General features: G+C 35.6%; 1 long non-coding RNA gene, 13 other non-coding genes and 2 pseudogenes across 14 annotated transcripts in view; all 16 read right to left on the bottom strand.

Annotated features, from left to right (window-relative positions):
- The window catches only part of LOC105236835, a 108,176-nt gene that overhangs the window by 35,760 nt on the left and 49,871 nt on the right, over nucleotides 1–22,545 (bottom strand). Inside the window, exons 14-31 of the long non-coding RNA XR_002142307.2 lie at nucleotides 22,043–22,121; nucleotides 21,113–21,174; nucleotides 20,146–20,216; nucleotides 19,354–19,436; nucleotides 18,262–18,342; nucleotides 17,325–17,413; nucleotides 16,104–16,172; nucleotides 13,160–13,228; nucleotides 11,755–11,840; nucleotides 10,784–10,868; nucleotides 10,182–10,495; nucleotides 9,807–9,890; nucleotides 8,860–8,944; nucleotides 7,845–7,930; nucleotides 3,238–3,322; nucleotides 2,438–2,524; nucleotides 2,068–2,138; nucleotides 1,470–1,543 (exon numbers count right to left, since the gene is read on the bottom strand). This is a non-coding gene — a long non-coding RNA (uncharacterized LOC105236835). The remainder of the gene's footprint in view (nucleotides 1–1,469; nucleotides 1,544–2,067; nucleotides 2,139–2,437; nucleotides 2,525–3,237; nucleotides 3,323–7,844; nucleotides 7,931–8,859; nucleotides 8,945–9,806; nucleotides 9,891–10,181; nucleotides 10,496–10,783; nucleotides 10,869–11,754; nucleotides 11,841–13,159; nucleotides 13,229–16,103; nucleotides 16,173–17,324; nucleotides 17,414–18,261; nucleotides 18,343–19,353; nucleotides 19,437–20,145; nucleotides 20,217–21,112; nucleotides 21,175–22,042; nucleotides 22,122–22,545) is intronic.
- Nucleotides 640–712, bottom strand: LOC117796197. Its single transcript, XR_004620566.1, has one exon. It is a non-coding gene; the product is annotated as a small nucleolar RNA SNORD113/SNORD114 family (small nucleolar RNA).
- Nucleotides 2,034–2,106, bottom strand: LOC117796191. Its single transcript, XR_004620561.1, has one exon. It is a non-coding gene; the product is annotated as a small nucleolar RNA SNORD113/SNORD114 family (small nucleolar RNA).
- On the bottom strand, nucleotides 3,041–3,118 carry LOC117796163. The gene has a single exon (XR_004620539.1). It is a non-coding gene; the product is annotated as a small nucleolar RNA SNORD113/SNORD114 family (small nucleolar RNA).
- Nucleotides 8,435–8,506, bottom strand: LOC117796154 (annotated as a pseudogene).
- Nucleotides 9,410–9,483, bottom strand: LOC117796166. Its single transcript, XR_004620541.1, has one exon. It is a non-coding gene; the product is annotated as a small nucleolar RNA SNORD113/SNORD114 family (small nucleolar RNA).
- LOC117796162 lies at nucleotides 10,373–10,447 on the bottom strand. Its single transcript, XR_004620538.1, has one exon. It is a non-coding gene; the product is annotated as a small nucleolar RNA SNORD113/SNORD114 family (small nucleolar RNA).
- On the bottom strand, nucleotides 11,342–11,415 carry LOC117796177. The gene has a single exon (XR_004620548.1). It is a non-coding gene; the product is annotated as a small nucleolar RNA SNORD113/SNORD114 family (small nucleolar RNA).
- On the bottom strand, nucleotides 12,329–12,402 carry LOC117796196. The gene has a single exon (XR_004620565.1). It is a non-coding gene; the product is annotated as a small nucleolar RNA SNORD113/SNORD114 family (small nucleolar RNA).
- LOC117796152 lies at nucleotides 15,695–15,769 on the bottom strand. Its single transcript, XR_004620532.1, has one exon. It is a non-coding gene; the product is annotated as a small nucleolar RNA SNORD113/SNORD114 family (small nucleolar RNA).
- On the bottom strand, nucleotides 16,699–16,773 carry LOC117796169. Its single transcript, XR_004620544.1, has one exon. It is a non-coding gene; the product is annotated as a small nucleolar RNA SNORD113/SNORD114 family (small nucleolar RNA).
- LOC117796151 lies at nucleotides 17,838–17,912 on the bottom strand. Its single transcript, XR_004620531.1, has one exon. It is a non-coding gene; the product is annotated as a small nucleolar RNA SNORD113/SNORD114 family (small nucleolar RNA).
- LOC117796175 lies at nucleotides 18,954–19,023 on the bottom strand (annotated as a pseudogene).
- LOC117796156 lies at nucleotides 19,735–19,809 on the bottom strand. The gene has a single exon (XR_004620534.1). It is a non-coding gene; the product is annotated as a small nucleolar RNA SNORD113/SNORD114 family (small nucleolar RNA).
- Nucleotides 20,715–20,789, bottom strand: LOC117796159. Its single transcript, XR_004620536.1, has one exon. It is a non-coding gene; the product is annotated as a small nucleolar RNA SNORD113/SNORD114 family (small nucleolar RNA).
- On the bottom strand, nucleotides 21,668–21,742 carry LOC117796146. The gene has a single exon (XR_004620529.1). It is a non-coding gene; the product is annotated as a small nucleolar RNA SNORD113/SNORD114 family (small nucleolar RNA).

The raw sequence follows: 22,545 nt of genomic DNA, 5'->3' as shown, positions 1-22,545 counted from the left end.
TCAGGCCATAGTTAACTTTTTCTTTGATTTATTACTTTTAAATGATACCATGAATGCTCTTAAACAAATCACCCAAAACAAGGTAAGGTCTTTGACAATTATCTACCTCTGTCTCTTTTCTAACACAAAGATAACAATTTTAATCACCATGGATGCTAAAAACCAGTGCATGCACTCTGAAGATCTGATAAAATACGATACAAGTAGCCAATATGATAAAAGATTGAGTCATTTTCTCTGTATTTTCCACCACTCATTTGGATAGTCATTTGGGCATTTATTAATTTTTGGTAATACTTATTTATTTTTCCCTTAATAAAATAAACCTCAAATTGATACCTGAGAGCAATAACTATTACCTATCACTGTCTAAATCACCCTTAGTCGAATATGAAATACACTTGGTCCTTTTTTTTTATCCATTCCTTTACACTAATACATTTTTTCCTTAGTATGTATTTTATTTTACTTATGAACAAAGCTTCATTTATCCATGTTTACTTATTCTTCCATTGATACATTTATAATAATATTTTAAAGCTTCATGAACTCAAAGGCCAAGAACTAAATCCTTATATATTCCTGACATCCATCCATAGGTTCCCTTCATAAAGGAGAGTGGACCAGATTCCATTTGCATTTGACCTCAGAGCTCCAGAAAATGTGTCTATCATATATGACTCATATCCCACCCATCATCACTGGTGGTCCAGGACTGGCTTTCTTTCTCCATGACCACCTACATTGGTTCACCATTTAATTCATTAATAAAGAAATATACATAAATCATATGAAAAAAACAAAAGTAAGATTCTTTAGTATCTCTAACATCCATATACACAATCATTTCCACTGAGACCAAATCTCTTTCATTGACTCAGCTTAGTGTTTTATATGTGCATTAATCAACACAGTGCTTCATATTAATCTGATACTTAACACTGGCATATCTCATCTTTTTTGATTATATTTAATACTTTTTTAAGTTTTTACTTCAATTCCGGTTAGTTAACATGCTATGTTATATTAGTTTCAGGTGTACAATGTAGTGATTCAACACTTGCATACAATACCCAGTCCTCATCACAAGTGCGCTCCTTAATGCCCATCACCTGGTAATATCCCCTCACCCCCACCAATTCCCCATTAGTTATCATTTGTTTGTCTGGAGTTAAGAGTCTGTTTCTTGGTTTGCCCTTCTCTCTCTTTCCCCTTTGCTTTTTTTCTTAAATTCCACTTATGAGTGAAATCATATGGTGTTTGTCTTTCTCTGACTGACTTATTTCACTCAGCATAATACACTCTAGCTCCATCCATGTCATTCCAGATGGCAAAATTTCATTCATTTCTATACGATATATATATATATTTATGATTTATATGATATGTATATATAAATTTATAATAATACATTGAAAATGTTTTTTAAAACAATAATTGAGCCAAGAAGAACATTGACTATTACTCACACTGGTCTTCATGCTCCGAAAACCAGAGAGCTCCTGGCCATGGAAGATCTTAAATCACCTGGAATACATCCGTTCTGTGGAGTACAGAAGGGGAAGAAGAACAACAACAACAAAAAGATTGAGACATTCTCTCCATTGGCCCTTAATTCCACCTTTATTTATTCGGCCATCTAGGAAATTAGTAAGTTGTGATCATGTCTATTTTATTTTCTCTTAAGGGACCAAATCACATCAATACGGCCATTGACAAAGAATAAACAATGACTACGCATTACTGCCTATGTCATACTCAGCAAAGGACAACATGCTTACACCATTTATTTTCATTAACTGTCAGTGTTTGCAATATGTATTAATTGTACTTCGTACCTCACCAAATATTTTTACAACTGGACAATGATTTACTCCCATCATCTATTTGTAATATGTTTATTGCTATTTTCACTGATCCAATTATATCTGTAGAATGAAAATGAATAAAAACCAAGACCAAAAAGAAGACCCTTGTATATCCTGACATCTGTATAGCACCATTTCAACCACATGGAATGGATTTGTTTTGCGGTGGACCTCAGAGTTCCAGACACATAGTACTCACCACATGATTCCTCTGCCATCAGTCAGCACCCCTGGTCCAGGACTGGCTCTTTTTTCTATTGTCATCTGCAACTGTTTATTGATTAATTGCCTCATACAGAAGTAAACATAAGTCACCAAAAAAAAAAAAAAAATCACAAAATCCTTGACTATCCCTAACATCTATCCATACAATTATTTCCACTGAAGACAAACTCTTTCATTAACTGAACTCAGTGTTTCACATATGGATTAACATCATACTGGCTCACAACGATATTTGAAATTGGTATGTTTGGGCTTCTTAATTGTATCAAACACTTTTTAATAATAGAGTCATTAAAACAAAACAAAACATTCCATCCAAGATAAGAACACTGACCATTACTCACATTGTTCTCTATGCTCCTAAGACAAAGATGCAACCTCACAGAGCTCCAACATGTGCAGATGCTTCAAGGAGCTTGAGTGTGCCCATTCTGAGGAGCAGAGAGCAGAGAGGATGGTAACAAAGTGCGACCTCATCTTCAGGGATCCTTGCTTCCGCAATTCCCTTTTCAGTGATTTAGGCAATCATTAATTAGGTGTATACTATATTTATTTCATTTTCTCTTAAGAAAATGAACAACTTAGACCTTGTCCCCAGCCCAGAAAATGAACATCGACTCTCATTTATTTTGTCTATATCATCCTCAGCCAAAGATTTAAGTCATATACCCATTTATACGTCTTCGGACTTCACACGCTTTTCAAATTTATTAATACTATTTCTTGCCTTACCACATATTTTTATAATTAGAGCATGCTTTCCCATATTCCTCTTTCTTTAGTTATATTTATATATATATTTGTTTAGTGACTATTTCAATGCTCCAATTATAATCGCAGATGAAAATGCACGAACAAACACAGAGACCAAAAACAAGATCTGTCTGTATTCCTGACTTCTGCCTACAGCATCCTCTCAAACAAAGAGGTTGCCCTGTAGTGTTTGGATGGACCTCAGAGTTTCAGACACATGTCATTCATCATCATCCATGACTCATACGCCACCAGTCGTCATCATCGGTCCAGGACTGGTCCTCTTTCCCTTTGTTCACTTCTAAGTTCTTTATTAATTCACACTAATGATACAGTGGATATTCTTAAGACAACCACCCAACTCAACCCGAGAACTCTGAGTATTACTCACGTTGGTCTCTATGCACCTAATGCATAAAGCAGGCACAGAACTCATGACCATGGAAGATGCTTCCATCAGCTCAAGTGCGTCCATTCTGAGGAGTACAGGGCAGAGCAGTGGATAAAGAAAATTAAGCCCTTATGTACATTTACCATGCCTTTCCACATGTCATTTACTGAATGTTTTGCATACGTGTTAATTTTTCATTATTTTTCTTCCCTACAAACAAAGGGAAGAAACTTGAATTTGGAACTGATTTCAGAATTTAAAAATAATTGACTTTTAATTACCTATGTCTACATAATTCTTAGCCAAAGAAGTAACATACTTGATCCCTTTGTTTCTTAATGGGCACTGGTGTTTTTTTTATTAATAATATGTCCTGCCTCACAACGAATGTTCATAATTGGCTTCATTTTCTATTTACTTACATTTCTTAAATGGTTCTAACGTTGATCCATTGGTGGTAATAATTTTAAATCCATAAAGCCAAAATGAGAGCATGACCTTTATATATTTCTGACATCTGCCCATAAGATCATTTCCAAAAGAGGGATTGGACTAATTATGCATTGTGTTGGATCTCAGAGATTTAGATACTTATTTTCCATTGTCCATGACTCATACACCATCTCCCTTAACTATGGAGAATAAGCTGAGGGTTACTGGAGGGGAGGTGGGTAGGGGGATGGAGTAACTGGGTGATGAACATTAAGGAGGGCACTTTGATGTAATGAGCACTGGGTGTTATATGCAACAGATGAATCACTAAATTGTACACTGAAATTAATAATACACTGTATGTTAACTAACATGATTTTAAATAAAACCCCCCAAAAAAGCAAGCACACATATTATCATCCTTATCCCAAAATATAAACCCCTGATCCATTTATTAATCAATTTCACTTGTTCCAAGTTATATTAATAGTAATTCTCGCCTCACCACATATTTTCGTAGTTGGATATGCTTCACCCTTTTCATCTTTATGCACTGACATATTTGTTTCTCTCATTTATTCATTATGATAATAAAATCAAAATCCATGAAGCACCAAAGGCTAAGAACATGATCCTTGAATATTTCTGAAATCCACAGGTTCAGTCCCACAGATATAAACACTTAAATCCCTTTTTGTAATGGACCTCCGTAGGCCCTAGGTGTTTTGATCATAAAATAAAGTTCAGAATGCATTCCGTTCACATCCCTGGTCCACAGTTTGCCCTTTTTCCGCTGATCTGTATATTCTTTTTCTTTAGAGTCACCACTTGCATCAGAACTAAACCACTGACTACCACTTACATCTCCTATGTGCTTCTTCCTCATAATAAAGGTAGTTTACATCTTTATGAGTTAAGGAATGTCTAGGGAAAAGCTGAAATAGAAATTTAAAGAGCTATAAAAATGAATGACACGGACTTGATCTATTTTTAACATCATCCCAACTAGTGGAGGTGGGTCGGAGGGGGGAAACAGGTGACGGGGATGAAGGAGTGTGCTTGTGATGAGTGCTGGGTGTTACACGCAAGTGTTGAGTCACTGGATTGTACACCGGAAACACCAGTACGCTAACTAAATGGGATTGAAATAAAAACTTTTTAAAAAGTATTAAATATAATCAAAGAAATGCTGAGGATGGGGCCAGCAATCTACAGCTTAACCAGCTTTCAGGGGATGGTGGTGCTCACTCAAGTTTGAGAACCACTGCTCTACAGTCAGCTACCCCAGAGCAGTAACACCTGTAACCTACTGATTTCTTAATACACTGCAAGATTTCCTAATTGTATAAACAAAAAGTTCAACCTCACAATTTTTTCTTAATTAATCCAGCATTAATTACTTTATCTATCTACCTACCATCATTTATCTATTTATCTATCTACTTATCTATCATCAATCTACTTATCTATCATCTAATGGTTTTTTAATTTATTCTCTCCCAGGAGCCACTTAAACCACATAATTAGATTCTTGCACATTACTGAAGTTTGGCTATAGCGTTATTCCTGCAGACGTAATATACCAAATTTCCTTTTGAAATGAATTTCAGTAATGAAGAAATGAATTAATCACAAGACACATTCAGAATGCACTCCATTCACATCATGGGTCCTTGCTTGGCTCTTTTTTTTTTTTCAAGTTTTTATTTAAATTCCAGTTAGTTAGCATATAGTGTAATATTACTTTCAGGAGTAGAATTTACTGATTCATCACATATAACACCCAGTGCTCATCACAAGTGCCTTCCTTAATACCCATCCCCTATTTAGCCCATTTCCCCACCCACTTTCCGTCTAGCAACCCTCAGTTTGTCTTCCAGAGTTAAGAGCCTGTTTTATGGTTTGCCTCTCTCCTTTTTTCCCCCATGTTCACCTGTTTCCTTTCTTAAATTCCAATATGAGTGAAATCCTATGGTATTTGTCTTTCTCTGACTGACTTATTTTGCTTAGTGTTATACACTCAAGCCCTATCCATGTCACTGCAAATGGCAAGATTTCATTCTTTTAATGGCTGAGTAATATTCCATAATATATAATGGAATATTACTCAGCCATCAAAAATATATAAATGTATGTATATGTATATATATATATATATATACATATACATACATTTCATCTCTCTCCACACTTCGGCTAGTGTAGATAACGCTGCCGTAAACATCAGGGTGCATGTACCTCTTCGAATCAGCATTTCTGTGTCCTTTGGGTAAACACCTAGTAGTACAATTGCTGGATCATAGGGTAGTTGTATTTTTAATCTTTTGAGGAACCTCCGTAATTTTTCATTTAACTTATATTCTTTAAAGATGTAAGTATAACCATGAGCCCACTATCCACTCCCCATCCAAAGACTGCAACTTACATCTCTCTCTGAGTTGTTTCATTGATTTAAAAACTTAGATCATAAATGTGGTGCCAACCTAAGATGAAAAATTAGATACTTAAGAGAGTGAATGAAAATCCTCAAACCTTTAAAAAAAAAAAGCTGTACTGAAACTGGTTACGTCATAAACCTTGCCATACAGCTCCATCATAGACCCATATTTGGTATTCCTTGATTTTATTTATGCCCCTAAATATTTATCAATAGCTTTAATATTCATTCATTCAATCTTTAACTCATAAAAAGTTGACAACCAGTCACTTTTTTAAAATGAAAACAACTTCCCAGAAACCCAGAATAGAAATGCTATTGTATATCTATCTGTGTAGTTCTCCTGACTCGACCTGCAGGGAGCTGAGATTTGCATCTTAGGAGGGACAAAACATGAGTAGAACTGCTGGATCATGCATCACCATGTGCTCATCACTGGCCATGAGCTTTGTCCCCTTTTACTGTATTCACTTGTTAACTTATTTATTAACTTATAATGATAAAATGCACACTGTTGTACACAAAGTCAAGATTATAACACTAATTAATAAAAACTGTGTCCAGTTGCTCACTATCATAAATGACAAAGGACTATATACTTCCTTCCCAACTTTACTGACAAATTATTGATAAATGTAGTTGTATATTTGACTTTTGATTTACATATACATTGTGGAATGATTACCAATAGAGCGCAGTGAAGCGAACTGGATTGGTCATAACTTGTTATATGACTCAATTTTGTCACTGGTACAGGCTTGACCCTCTTTAATATAGTTAGTTGATTACATTATATAAACTTTTCCCCAATTTCTCAAATGAAAAAAAAAAAACAAAAACAGCTGCATCCCAGAGACAGCACAGAACATGAATATGGACAACCATATACATCTGTCCCTACATCCCTTCTAATGAGGTATAAACACCTTAATATATTTTTAATGGACTTTCATTTCTTAGAAATGAATTCGTAATGATGTTAATTTCACTACATATGCTATAGTTATTCCACGTTTGGCCCTATTTTTCATTTACTCATACATATTTTTAGTTATTATTACATCGCTTAATTTTTAATAACAATACTTGTGAAACTCAAAAGCCAATGAATAAAATTATGGGATAGCTCTAACAACTGCTTGTAGGACCATTTGTAACAGAAGCAATAGACTAGATTTCTTTTTGTGTTGGATGCCAAAGTTGTAGGTAAGCCTTATTCATCCTTGCCTCTTATGCTACTGGTCATCAGTATTGGTCCAGATTTCATCCTCTTTTTCTTCATTGAACCATAATTTTGTTTAAAGATTAATTCATTAATTCACTAATAATAAAAAATGCCCACGAGGCTTTGAAAAGTGACTTTAATATCCCTAACATCTGTACATAAAATCATTTTCTACAGGCCAACAGTCTAGATCTACTTGGCTAACTGACCTTGGAGTAGAATGTACAGATTAGCCAACATGCTCATTTTAACCTCTTACTTTACCATTAGTGCATGGGTGGCAGTGACTAACGCGTAACATCTGTCGGTAGAATCATTTCCCCCATCAATTCACTTCTTTCATTAACTGACCTCAATGCTCTGTACATGGATTAATAAACACAATGCTTCATGTTAGCTCATTTGGGGACCACAGTTGGCATTCGTTTATTACATTTCACATTTTTTAACAATACAGTGAATACCCTTAAACTAACTACTCAAACTGAGACAAGAGCATTGACTATTACTCACATTGATCTCTGTTCTCCAACACATAGATGCAGCCATAGAGCTTGTAATCATGGAAGAATGCTTAAATTGGCATGAGTGTGTCCATTCTGCAGAGAACAGAGTAGAGCAGATGAAAACAAAAAGCTTTACACCTTATCTCAATTGGTCCTTGCACCCCACCTCTCATCTAGTCAGTCACTTAGAGAACTTGCAACTGGGGGAACTGTTTATTTAATGTCTCCTAATAAATGAACAATAATGATCTTGCTACTGACACAGAATGTGAACATTGCCTATTACTATTTAACACTGCCTACGCAGTCCTTCGCAGAACAGGCAACATCTTTGTTTGTATCATTTATTTCCTAACGGACAGGAGTGTGTTCTCAATACACATTAATAGTATTTCTTGTCTCACTGCATATTTTTATAATTGGCCAATGCTTTATGACCTTAATCTTTATTTATATGTTATTTGTTGATCATCTCATTGATCCAATTATAAAAATAGAGAATGCATGAACATGAACCCAAAACAGGATCCTTCTACATTCTTGACATCTGTCTACAGGATCAATTCACATGAGGCAGTGCATTGGACTGCTTTTCTGTTGGACCTCAGAGTTTCAGACACGTATTCATCGTATATGACTCATACGCCACCAGTGGTCATCATTGATCCCTTTTTTCTCTACTCAGCGCCACATTGTTTATTGACTAATTCATTAATTCACTAAAATAATTTTAAGATGCTACTATTCATGACAACATAACAAGAGCCTTGATATCTCTAATCTTTCCCTAGGATCATTCTGACATCCATGTATCACTCTCATTAATTTTAATGTTTTACATAAATGCATTAATCAATATAATTAACCCCTATTAATCAATATAATCAATTCCATATTTGTCACTGGGCTACAGTTGTCCTTAGTTGATTATATTTCATACTTTTTAACGATATAGTGAATACCTTTTAAAACACACACACACACACAAGAAGAAGAAGATGAAAACTTTGGCTACTACTCACGTTGGTCTCTACGCTCCAAACTCACAGATGCAACCAGACAGCACGTAATGATGGCAGTGCTTACAGCTGCTGGAGCATATCCATTCTGAGGAGCACGGAGCAGAGCAAATGGTTAACAGGATGGAGACACACTCCACTGACGCACTGATTTTACCTTCAATTGTCTGTCACTTAGGGAGACAGCACATCGGGGACATATTTATTAATTTTCTCTGAACAAACAATATCGAACTTGACACAGACCAAGCGTAAGAATTTTGGCTGTTATTTACTGTCTGTACCCTTCTTGGCCAAAGAGGTAAGACACTTGAACCATTTACATTTCTTAAAAACTCCAGTATATTCAAAAATTGTTCATAATTTTTATTAGGAGTAGACATGCTTCACCCTCTTATCTATACTTGCATATTGATTCTTCTTTGAACCATTTGTTACAGTACAATCAAAATTCATGAAAATGAACCAAGCAATTGTTCCTTTTTCTTTCCCTAACATCTGTCCATAGGATTACTGCAAAGAGAGGCAACAGACTATATTTCTTTTTTTTTTATTGGACCTCAGAGTTTCAGACACGAAATATTCATCATCCATGACTCATACGCCACCAACTGTCATCACGGTCCAAATCTGGGTCTTGTTTTCTTCATTCTCTTGTATATTACATCACTAATTCCTTAGTTGACTAATGTTAATTTGTAAAACCCTGTGATTCAAAAAAACCCAATAAGAGCAACGAATATTCTACCACTGCCTATAGGATCATCTGCCACGCTGTTTCACGTCTTACACCAGTGGTCAGCCATACCTCACATATGCATTAGCAAGTGTTATATGCCATATTTAAAGGTTCCTGTGTTGAGGGTTTTAAATTGTATTTCACACTTTCAACACTGCAGTGGATACCTTATTTAAAAAACTTTTAAGCAAATACAAGAACATTTACTCACATTCATCTCTATGCTCAGAACATGCAGGAAATCACAGACCTTTTGACCATGGGAAATGTTTACAGCAAATGGAGTGTGTCGATTCTGAGGAGTGTTAACACAGAGCAGATAATTAAAAATTAAAACTTCTTCCCTATTAGCCCTTGTTTTCCTCATTTCATTTTTCCAGCTACGTGGTGCTAATTAAGTTTTCACAACATGTATACATATGAAAATATAAACGTATATATTACAAAATTAACATCCTCAACTCAAGAACGACCCAGGCTTACAAAACTGGATATCGCTTATCAGTGTGTCTATGTGATCCTTACAAAAAGAGATAACACCTTTGGTCCATTAATTTCACAACCTGCCTCAGTTTCTTTAGGTTACCTCAAAAAGATTTCTTGTCTCGCCAAATATATTGGTAGTTGATAAGGCTTCATCCTTTTTTAATTTCTTTATAGATTTTTTATTCGTTCTATCATTGATCCATGTACGTTAATAATATAGAAATCCATAAATCCAAAATCATAAGAATGTTATCCAGTATATTTCTCTCATTGATCCACAGGATCGTTATGTTGGACCTCAGACTTCCAGACACGTAGCATTCATCGTATAGGACTCATCCGCCACCAGCTGTCATCATTGGTCCAGGATTGGCCCTCTTTTCCTTTACTCTCATCCATTAATTCACCAATCTACTAACAGTAAATTAAACAAATATTTATGAATTGCAAAAATGCAAAGACAAAAGCCTTCAGTATTTCTACCATTTTTCTTTCAAATCATTGCCTAAATAAACAAACTTCTTCATTAACTACCCTCCTTATGGTAAAGGTAGATTGGTCAACATAATGCTTCATGCAGTTCCAACTCAGTCCTTGGACCATGGTTGGTCTTTTATCTTATACTGAATACTTTTTAAATAATTATAGTGATACCCCAAAGAAACCCTCCAAACCAAGACAAAAACTTTGATTATTACGCACATTGGGCTTCATGCTCCCACACAGAGAGGCAAGGCTGGAGCGCCTGAACATGGGGGATGCTTACCCCGGGTCAGGTGTATTCTTTCTGAGAAGCACAAAGCAAAGTAGATGAGAACAAGACTGAAACGTTACCTCCCGTGTTCTGGACATTCCACTTTACATGGAATCAATCATGTGGAAATACATTAATTTGCAATCATGCTTAATCTTCTATTTTAAAAAATGCATTAATATCTCACTTGCTACTGGCCTAGAATAAGAACTTCTCTGTTACCGTGCACTAAAGAGGCACACGAACCATTTATTTTTCTTAATGGAATTCAGGATATTCAATACCTTTGAATGGTATTTATTGCCTCACCATGTATATTAAAAGTGCATATCCTCCATGCTCTTCATTTTTACTTTGTAGTATTTGCACTTTGATTCTTAAATTGATCAGCTGATAATAAAAGAATCAAAATTCAAGAAAACAGTGTAGGAAAATAGTCCCCTTACAGTCCTAAAATCAGTCTATAGAATAATTTCAGACAGGTACTAGATAGTATTTCTTTTGCGTTGGACTCAGAGTTCCAGACACATAGCAGTCATTGTGCATGACTCTTATGCCCCCAGCCGTCATCGCTGGTCCATATTTCAGCTCCTTTTTCTTTATTTTCTGCATATTATTTCATTAATTCCCTAATTCACTAATATTAATTTTAAAAGCCCTATGATTCACAAAAAAATGAGTAAGAACCTTGAATATTCTACATCTGTCCCTAGAATCATTTATCACATTGATATACTCTTTCTCATTAATCATTCTTAATCTATCATAAATGCATTAGTAAATGTAACGCTTGGTAATACTCCCATATTTATCACTGGCCATGATCGGCCTTTCAAATTATAGTCACACTATTAATAACACAGTAAACACCCCTTTTTTTTACAACCTGTCAAATGAAAACATGAGATTTATTACTCACATTGGTCTCTGTACACCTGAAACACAGATGCAGCCATAGAGACTGTGACCAAGAAAGAATTCTTCAACCACCTTTAGGATGTCCATCTTGGGGGATATAAAGCAAAGTATGTTGTAAAAAAGAAAATCAGAGACTTCATCAGAATTGATCTTTCTTTTCCACATTTCATTCATTCTGTCATTTAGGAATTTCTTAATTTTCATTCTCTTAACAACAGGAACCACCTCAAATTTGAGACTGACCTAAAAACTACAATTAACGTATACTTAGTTTTTCTGATCCTTAGTCAAGGAAGTGACACTCTTGATCCATTCATTTCTTAAGGGGTATCAGTATTTTCAATTTTCAGTAATAATAATTCTTGCCTCACCACATATATTCACAGCTGGACAATGCTTCACTCTCTTGTTCTTTATACATTTATGTATAATTCATTAATAGTTCTATCACTGATCCATTTATAATAATAAATCCAAATTGATAAAACCAGGACAAGAACATGACCTTTGTATATTTCTAGTATCTGTCTACAGGAGCATGTCTAAAAGGGGGATCTGACTAATCGCATCCTGTGTTGGACCTCAGACTCCCAGGCACATATTATTCACCATCCAGACATATATGCCACCAGTTGCCACCAAACGTTCAGGTTTGGGTCTTTTTTTCTTCATTTATTTCCACACTGGTATCAAATAAATCATTAGGGGTGCCTGGGTGGCACAGCGGTTTAAACGTCTGCCTTCGGCTCAGGGCGTGATCCCGGCATTATGGGATTGAGCCCCACATCGGGCTCCTCCGCTGTGAGCCTGCTTCCTCTCCCACTCCCCCTGCTTGTGTTCCCTCTCTCGCTGGCTGTCTCTCTCTGTCAAATAAATAAATAAAATCTTTAAAAAATAAATAAATCATTAATCCATTAATAATAATAAAATAAATACATGATTCACAAAATCCAAGAAGAAGATCCTTTCAGATCTCTAAAATCTCTCTATAGAATCATTTCCCACAGAGACTGATTCTGTTTCAGTAACCAACCTCTGTATTGCAATTATTGATAAATCAACATCATGGCTGATATCATTATTTCTGGAATATTGTTAACTTTTTAAAATTGTGTTTCATACTTTTTTTTTAAGATTTTATTTATTTATTTGGCAGAGAGAGAGAGACAGCCAGTGAGAGAGGGAACACAAGCAGGGGGAGTGAGAGAGGAGGAAGCAGGCTCCCAGCAGAGCAGGGCGCCCAATATGGGGCTCGATCCCAGGACCCTGGGACCACACCCTGAGCCGAAGGCAGACACTTAGCAACTGAGCCACCCAGGCGTCCCTGTTTCATACTTTTTAATAAGTCAATGAATACCTTTAAACAAACGACCCAATCTAAGATGACAACTTTGACCATTACTCACCTTGGTCTCCTTCCAACATGGAAACAACATGACAATCTTGACCGTGGCCAATCAGCTTAGGGTTCCATTCTGAAGAGTACCAATTAGAAAAGGTGATAAAAAGATTAAGACATTCTCCCCATTGATCCAAATTTTCCACCATTCATATATGTAGTCATTAAAGTATTTATTAATGTATGGTAATATTTATTTTCCCTTCATAAAATAAACATCAAATGTTCAAATTTGTCAGTTTAATAACTGACTTTTTAAAATAAAGATCTCTCATTTTTTAATTGAGGTAAAATTAGCCATTTAAAGTAACAAATTGGTAGCATTCAATATTTTCACAATATTGTGCAACTGCCATTTCTATGTAGTTTCAAAATACTTCTATCACTCCAAAATAAAATCTCATACTCATTAAGCAATCTCTCCTACTCCTCCTTCCTCCAGCTCTGGGCAACTGCCAATCTTTATTCTCTCTCTATGGATTTATCTACATTGGATATTTCATATAAATGGAGTCATGCATGACGTGACCTTTCCTGCCTTCTTTCACTTAATACAAGGTTTTCAAGGCACATCTGCATCGCAGCACGGATGCCTACTTCATTCCTTTGCAACCACTCTGGGAAACAGTATGGAGATTCTTCAAGAAGTTAAAATTATGGTTACCCTACAGTCCAGCAATTGCACTACTAGGTATTTACCCAAAGGATACAAACATAGTGATTTGAAGGGGTACATGCACCCCAATGTTTATAGCAGCAATGGCCACAATAGCCAAACTATGGAAAGAGCCCAGAGGTCCATTGACAGATGAATAAATAAAGAAGATGTGTTATAAATATACAATGGAATACTACTGAGCCATCAAAAAAACGAAATCTTGCCATTTGCAATGATGAGGATGGAACTAGAGGGTATTATGCTAGGCAAAATTAGTCAGTCAGAGAAAGACAATTATCATATGATCTCACTCATATGTGCAGTTTAAGAAACAAGGCAGGGGGGGCGCCTGGGTGGCACAGCGGTTAAGCGTCTGCCTTCGGCTCAGGGCGTGATCCCGGCGTTATGGGATCGAGCCCCACATCAGGTTCCTCTGCTATGAGCCTGCTTCTTCCTCTCCCACTCCCCCTGCTTGTGTTCCCTCTCTCGCTGGCTGTCTCTATCTCTGTCAAATAAATAAATAAAATCTTAAAAAAAAGAAAAAAAAAAAAAAGAAACAAGGCAGGGGATCATAGGGGAAGGAAAAAAATAAAACAAGACAAAATCAGAGAGGGAGACAAACCGTAAGAGACTCCTAATCATAGGAAACAAACTGAGGGTTGCTAGAGGCGAGGTGGGTGGGGGATGAGTTAACTGGGGAATGGACATTAAGAAGTTAACTGGGGAATGGACATTAATACCTGATGCAATGAGCATCGGGTATTATATAAGACTAATGAATCACTGAACCCTACCTCTGAAACTAATAATACACTATATGTTAATTAACTGAATTTAATTTTTTTAAAAAATAGAGCTACCCTATGACCCAGCAATTGCACTACTAGGTATTATTTGTCCAAAGAATACAAACATAGTGATTCGAAGGGGCACAGGTATCCCAATGTTTACAGCAACAATGTACACAGTAGCCAAACTATGGAAAGAGCCCAGATGTCCATGCACAAATGAATGGGTAAAGAAGATGTGGTGTATATATACAATGGAATATTACTCAGCCATCAAAAAGAATGAAATCTTTGCCATTTGCAACAATGTGGATGGAACTAGAGGGTATTATGTTAAGCAAAATAAGTCAGTCAGAGAAAAACAAAAACCATATCATTTCAATCATATGTGGAATTTAAGAAAAAACAGATGAACACAGGCGAAGGTAAAATAAAATAAGATGAAAACAGAGAGGGAGACAAATCATAAGAGACTCTTAACTCTAGGCAACTGAGGGTTGCTGAAGAGGAGGTGGGTGGGGGGATGGAGTAACTGGGTGATGAGCATGGACAGCAGTTGATGTAATAAGCACAGGTTGTTATGTGCAACTGATCAATCACTAAATTCTACCTCTGAAACAAAGAATACACTACATGTTAATTAAATTGAATTTAAATTTAAATTTTTTTTTTAATTTTTGAGTATAGTTGACACACAATGCTACATTATTTTCAGGTGTACAACACGTGATCCAACATCGCTATACATTATGGTATGCTCAATATGCTATTACAATATCACCGACTGTATTCCTTATTTTGTACCCTTTATTCCCATGACTGAATAATTGACTACTACTGATCACTGTCTATATCATCCTTAGTCAAAAGTGTTAAGTGCTTTTGATCCATTTATTACCTATTCTAACTTATATTATTTTCCTCACTACATATTTTAATTATGAACAATACTTAACCCTCTTCATTTTTATTCATTCATACGTTTATTCTGCCATTGACACTTCTGTAATATTTCAAAAAATTCATGATCACAAAGAATAAGAACACGGTCCTTGTATATTCCTGACCTCTGTTAAACTAGCTATCTTTGTGTTGGATGGACCTCAGACTTCCAGACACATAGCATTCATCGTATATGACTCGTACGCCACCAGCTGTCATCATTGGTCCACACTCAGATTTTCTTTTCTTCATTCTCATTTACATTTGTTTACTGTCAATTTATCAAGTCATTAATATAATAGAATAAGTATCTGTGAATCACAAAACTCAAGGAACAGATCCTTAATATCCCTAGCAACTGTCTATAGAACCTTCTGCCTCACCGAATATGCTTATTTGACTAGTGATCCGCACTGGGAACGTATTGATTAGTTATCATAATGTTTCATGTCAGCATCATATTTACCATTGAGCTATGTTTGGAATTCCTTAAATTTTTAATATGACACTGAATATCCTATACAAACCACCTAAATCAGGAGAAGAATCTGACTGTCACTCACATTGGTCTCCATGATCTTACACACAGGGGCATCCATGAGCACCTGATCGTAAGTCCAAGTGTATCCATTCTGAGGAATACAAAGCAAAGCAGACAATAACAGGAGGCTGAGAGACTGTTGATCCACACATTCCATCTTCAGTTAAGACATTTAGGAATACAATGAACTGGGATCATATTTACTATTTTTCTCAAAAAAAAAAAATCAAACCTAACACTAACATAAAGTAAGAACGTTGGCTGTTATTTATTGTCTATATATCATTCTCAGTCAGAGCAAGATATGTGAACCATTTACATTTCTTAAATGAACTGCAGCATTTTCAATATATGTTAATAGCTTTTATCACCTCACCACATATACTAAGACCCAACATATCTCACTCTCTTTATTTGTACTTGTACACTGATTGTCTCTTTGGTCCATTTTTTTACAGTAAAATCAAAACTCATAAACACAAAAAAAGATTCCTTTTTTGCATATAACACCCAGTGCTCCATGCAATATGCAATATGTGAGAAAATTAATCTTTTATTTTCCTAATATTTGTCTATAATATGTCAAACAGAGGCAATAGATGAGCTTTCTTTTTTTGTTGGACCTCCGAGTTTCAGACACGTAACATTCATCATCCACGACTCACACATCACCAACTGTCATCATTGGTCCAAATCTGGGCCTCTTTTCTCTTCATTCTCATCTGCCTAAGTTCACTGACCAATTCATGAATTCACTAATATTAATTCCTAAAACTCTATGATTCACAAAAACCCAAGAATAAGAGCAGTGAATATTCTGTCTGCCTATCGGATCATCTGCCACATTGATATATCTCTTTCATTAATTATCATCAAAGTTCCATATATGTATTAATACATACAATGCAGCAGACCAATCCCATATTTATCATTCCTGATGGTTGGCATTTCTTTTTTTTTTTTTTTAAAGATTTTATTTATTTATTCGACAGAGATAGAGACAGCCAGCGAGAGAGGGAACACAAGCAGGGGGAGTGGGAGAGGAAGAAGCAGGCTCATAGCAGAAGAGCCTGATGTGGGGCTCGATCCCATAACGCCGGGATCACGCCCTGAGCCGAAGGCAGACGCTTAACCGCTGTGCCACCCAGGCGCCCCGGCATTTCTTACTATATTTCACACTTTTAATAATACAGTGAATACTTGAAAATAAATTCTCAAACGCAGACATGAAACTATTACTCACATTGGTCTCTGGGCTCATTACACAAAGAGGCAACTGCAGAGCTCGTGACCACGGAAGACGTTTCAACGCACTGGAGTCATGCACCCATTCTGAGGGGTACAGAGCAGAGCAGGTGATAAAAAAAAAAATTGAGGCCTTATCTAACTGGTCCTTGATTTCCTCATTTCATTTACTCAATCATAAAGGCACTTACTGTTTTGCATAATTTATACATATATATACATATAAATATAAATGTAATGTTATGATCCTTAGAAAAAGAGGGAACACCCTTGGTCCATTTATCTCTTAACCTGCACTGCTTTCTTTAGTTTATATTAATAGTTCTTGCCTCACCACATATATATTCATGGTTGGCAAAACTTCTTCCATAGTTTTATTTAGTTATATATTTATTTATTGGCTCTGTCAGTGACCCACTCATTTATATGAATAACATAGCAATTCACGAATCCATGATTACTAGAGCAAGATTCTTGTATAGTCCTAACAGTGATCCACAGGATCATTGTGTTGGACCTCAGACTTCCAGACACGTAGCATTCATCGTATAGGACTCATACGCCACCAGCTGTCATCATTGGTCCATGCACAGGCCTCCTTTTCTTTATTCTCATATACATTTTTTAAAGGATCAGTTCATCAATTCACTATGGTAATTAAATAAACATCTATGTATCACAAAAGCCCAAGGACAAGGGCCTTCAGTATCCCTATCATTTTTCTTTAGAATCATTGCCTCATTGAAATACCTCCCATTAATCATTCTCATTGTTATAAAGTTAGATTAATCAACATCGTATTTCATACATTTCCAATTTCATGACTGGATCATGGTTGGTCTTTTCTCTTATACTGAATACTTGTTTTTAAATAATAAAGAGAATCCCCAGGCGAAACCACCCAAAGTGAGATGAAAACATTGACTATTACTCACGTTGGTTTCCATGTTCCTACAGACAAATGTAGAGATTACTGGCCAAAGCACACTACTTAAACCACCTTGGGTGCGTGCATTCTAAAAAGTAGAAAGAGTAGATAATAACATGAATGAAACATTTTCTCTATTGATCCTTGCGCTACATTTCATTACTCAGTAATTAAGCTGCATATTAATTCAGGGTAATATGTATTTTACTTTTTCTTAAGAAAAACAAACATTGAACTTTCCACTAACCCAGAACAAGAGTATTGGCCATTGTTTATATTACCTATAACATTCTTTTTTTTTTTTTTTAAAGATTTTATTTATTTGACAGAGATAGAGACAGCCAGTGAGAGAGGGAACACAAGCAGGGGGAGTGGGAGAGGAAGAAGCAGGCTCATAGCGGAGGAGCCTGATGTGGCTCGATCCCATAACGCCGGGATCACGCCCTGAGCCGAAGGCATACGCTTAACCGCTGTGCCACCCAGGCGCCCCTACCTATAACATTCTTATGTAGAGGTAATACCCATGAACGATTTCTCTCTCATTCTTGCCTTAGTACATTGCTTCTTTTATTGATTCACTTATCCTAATAGAACTAAAATTCATGAACACAAAGACTCCAGAACAAGATCCCTGTAAAATTCTAAATCTGTCTATAGGATCATATCCAACAGAGGTGATAAACTAGATATCTTTTTATGTTGGACCTCGGAGTTCGAGATGTATTCATCAACCATGATTCATAAGACACCAGCTATCATCATTAGTCCACCCTTGGCCTTTCTTCCCTCACTCTCATCATCCTTTGTGTATTAATTAATTCATCAATTTATCTTATAGTAATAAAATACCTATAAGCAAAAAAACAAAACAAAACAAAACAAAACCTAGAATATACACCCTTGATTAGTCCCACATCTGTCCATAGAATCATATACTCCTTCGGCATATTTCCTTGATTGATCACCCTCAAAGTCTCATATAGGGACTAATCAATGTAATGCAAAGTAATAGCAATTCCATATTCATCAATGAACCATGGCTTTCTTTTATTACATTTCATACTTTTCAAATACAGAGTATATACCCATAAAAACTCACCATTCTATGCACCAAACACATAGAGACAAGCCGACATCTTGTGACCATGGAAAAATCCTGAAATTGGCTCTAGTGCATCCATTCTGAGAAGTGGAAAACACGGAAGGTGATAAAAAAAAAAAATTAAGACCTTATCTTCATTGGCTTTGCTTTCCACATATCATTTCCTCATCCACTTAGGTATTTATCAATTTTCATAATTTATAATCCTCAACTTAGTCATATTTATTTATATTTGATTATTGAGTCTTTCATTTCCTTATGCTAAAAGAATCAAAATCCATGAACACAAAGACCAAGAACTTGATTCTTGTATGATACTAATATCTACCACTATGGTCATTTCCAACAGAGGGAAAAAAAACTAGATTTCTTGTTGTGTTGGACCTCAGAGTTCCCGACACACAGTATTCATCATCCATGACTCATACGCCACCAGCCGTCATCATCGGTCCAGCACTGGCCCTTTTTCTTCACTCACTTCTACATTTCTTTACTGATTAACTTATCGATAAATCAATGACTATAAAATAAACATCAATGAATCAAAAACACTTGAAAATAAGACCCTTAAGCATCCCTAACATCTGACCATAGAATCACTGCCTCCTTGAAGCTACATTTCGTTATCATCTACAATGTTGCAAATGCCAGTTAATCAATATGTTTCATGTCAATTGTATACTTATCGTGGGGCCATGGTTGGCCTTTAATTAAATTTAAATACTGCTTAATATTTCAGTTAACATCCTAAACAAACCACCAAAAATAAGATAAGAACTTTGTACTCACACTGGTCTCCATCTCCTACATATAGAGCTCATAATCATGGAAGATGCTTTAATCAGCTTGGTGTGGCCACTCTGAGAAGTACAGAGCAGAGAAGATGAAAAAGAAAGAGAGAGAGAGACATTATCTCTCTATTAATCCTTCCATTTCACCTTTTAGTCAGTAATTTAGGTATTTATTATTTGGGGGTAATATTTATTAATATTCCTCTTAAGAAAACGAATATCAAATTTGTCACTGAGCCAGAACAGGAACAATGATTATTACGCATACTTTCTATATAATCATTAGCCAAAGAAGTCACACTTTTGAACCATGTCTTTCTTAATTGGCTCAGTGTTTTTAACATATCTTAATAGATTCTCTTACATCATGACACATTTTCATAATTGAACAATGTTTTACTTATTCATATTTATTTATATTTGTTTATTGATTGTTTATAACTTTAATATATCGAATTATGATAACAGAATCAAAATCCATGAACAAAAAGACCAAGGACCTTATATATTCTTAACATCTGTCTATAGGGTCAATTCCAATAGAGGCGGTAAACTAGATTCTCTATGTTGGACCTCAGAGTTCCAGACACGTATCATTCATTATGCATGATTCATACGCCACCAGCCATCATCATCGATCCAAGCCTGAGCCTCTTTTTCTTCATTTTCATCAATATTTGTTTATGAATTAATTTACCAATTCCCTGATAATAATAAAACAAGTACCAATGTATTAAAAAAAAAAAAGAAGAAGGGCCCTAAATATTCCTACATCTACCTATACAATCATTTACCACATCAATATACCTCTTATATTAATTATCCTCAATGTTTCATATGATAGCATATTTATCATTGGGCTACAGTTGGCTTTCTTTGCTTATACAAAATACATCTTATTAAAACACTGAATAATCTTTTTAAAAAATAACCATCAAACTAAGAGCACTGTAACAATTACTCACATTCGTGTCTGTGTTCCTAACAATGGAGCCAACCACAGGGAATCAGCTCAAGTGCCTCCATTCTGAGGAGTACAAAGCAGAAGAGATTATTCAAAAACTTGAGACGTTCTCTCCAATAAGCCTTGCTTTCACATTTCATTTACCCAGCCATTTGATTATTTATTAATTTTTCATAATATTTACAGAGTTTCCTCTTAACAAAATCAGCAACCTCACCCATGAGACTGGTCTGTGACAACAAAAGTGACTATTATTAATCAGTGCCTGTATGATCCCTGCACAGAGGTAACACAGTTGGTCCATTTAATTCTTAATGGACGTCTGTGATTTCAATTAATATTAATAGTATTTCTTGCCTCACCACATTTTTTTAGTGTAACAGTTTGCTTCATCTCTTTATATTTACTGATTTATGCATTTGTTTCTGGTTCTATCATTGAGCCATTTATGAATAGGAAATCGAAACCAGGTATACGTAGTAAAATCCTCGCGTATTCCTAACAGCAGTCCATAGGAGTATTTCCAACGGCAGGAATGCACTAGATTTCTTATTCTTTGGACCTCAGAGTTTCAGACACGTAATATTCATCATCCATGACTCATACGCCACCCTTTGTCATCATTGGTCCAGAACTGGCTCTCTTCTTCTCCATTAATTTCTACATTTGTTTACTGATTAACCCATCATTTCTTTAGTAATTAAGTAACTCTGAATCACAAAAGCTTAAGAACAAGATTTTCAAGTATCTCTAATAGCTATCTACAGGATCATTTACTACATTGATTATATCTCTCATCAATCATTCTTAATTTTGCAATCAACAACAACAGTGTTCAGGACAATGCCATATTTATCACTGGGCCATGGTTGGCCTTCTTGGATCCTTTAACAAGGACCCAAACCAAGACAAATACTTAGACCTTACTCACATTGGTCTCTACGCTGCTAGGCAACCAGAGAGCTGAAGGCCATGGAGAGAGATGCTTAAACTGGCCGGGAGCATCCATTCTGAGAGCACAAAAACAGATAATAAAAAAGATTTGAAATAGTCTATCCATTTTTCCTTTCGTTTTATTTGTGATTTAGGTATGTATTAAATTGTTATGTTTTTTCCTCAAAGTAACAAACAACGTTGAACAAGGCCCTGGCCAAACAAGAAAACAGGCTATGATTTACACTGTACATATCAACCTTAGCCAAAGAGATAATACCTTTAGGACATTTATTTCCTAATGGAATTCAGTATTTTTAATATATATTAACAGCATTTCTGTCCTCATCATATATCTTCATAACTGGATAATGCCTTACATTCTTGCTTTATTTGTTTGTTTGACTCTTTTGTTGATCCATTTACAATAATAGAAATCAAATTCCATGAACACAAAAATTAAGAAGATCTTTAAATATTCCTAAATATTCTGTCTGTCCA

Source organism: Ailuropoda melanoleuca, chromosome 14 (genome assembly GCF_002007445.2).
Source record: "Ailuropoda melanoleuca isolate Jingjing chromosome 14, ASM200744v2, whole genome shotgun sequence".
In the NCBI taxonomy this organism is placed as follows: domain Eukaryota; kingdom Metazoa; phylum Chordata; class Mammalia; order Carnivora; family Ursidae; genus Ailuropoda; species Ailuropoda melanoleuca.
This window is presented reverse-complemented; position numbering and strand designations above follow the sequence as displayed.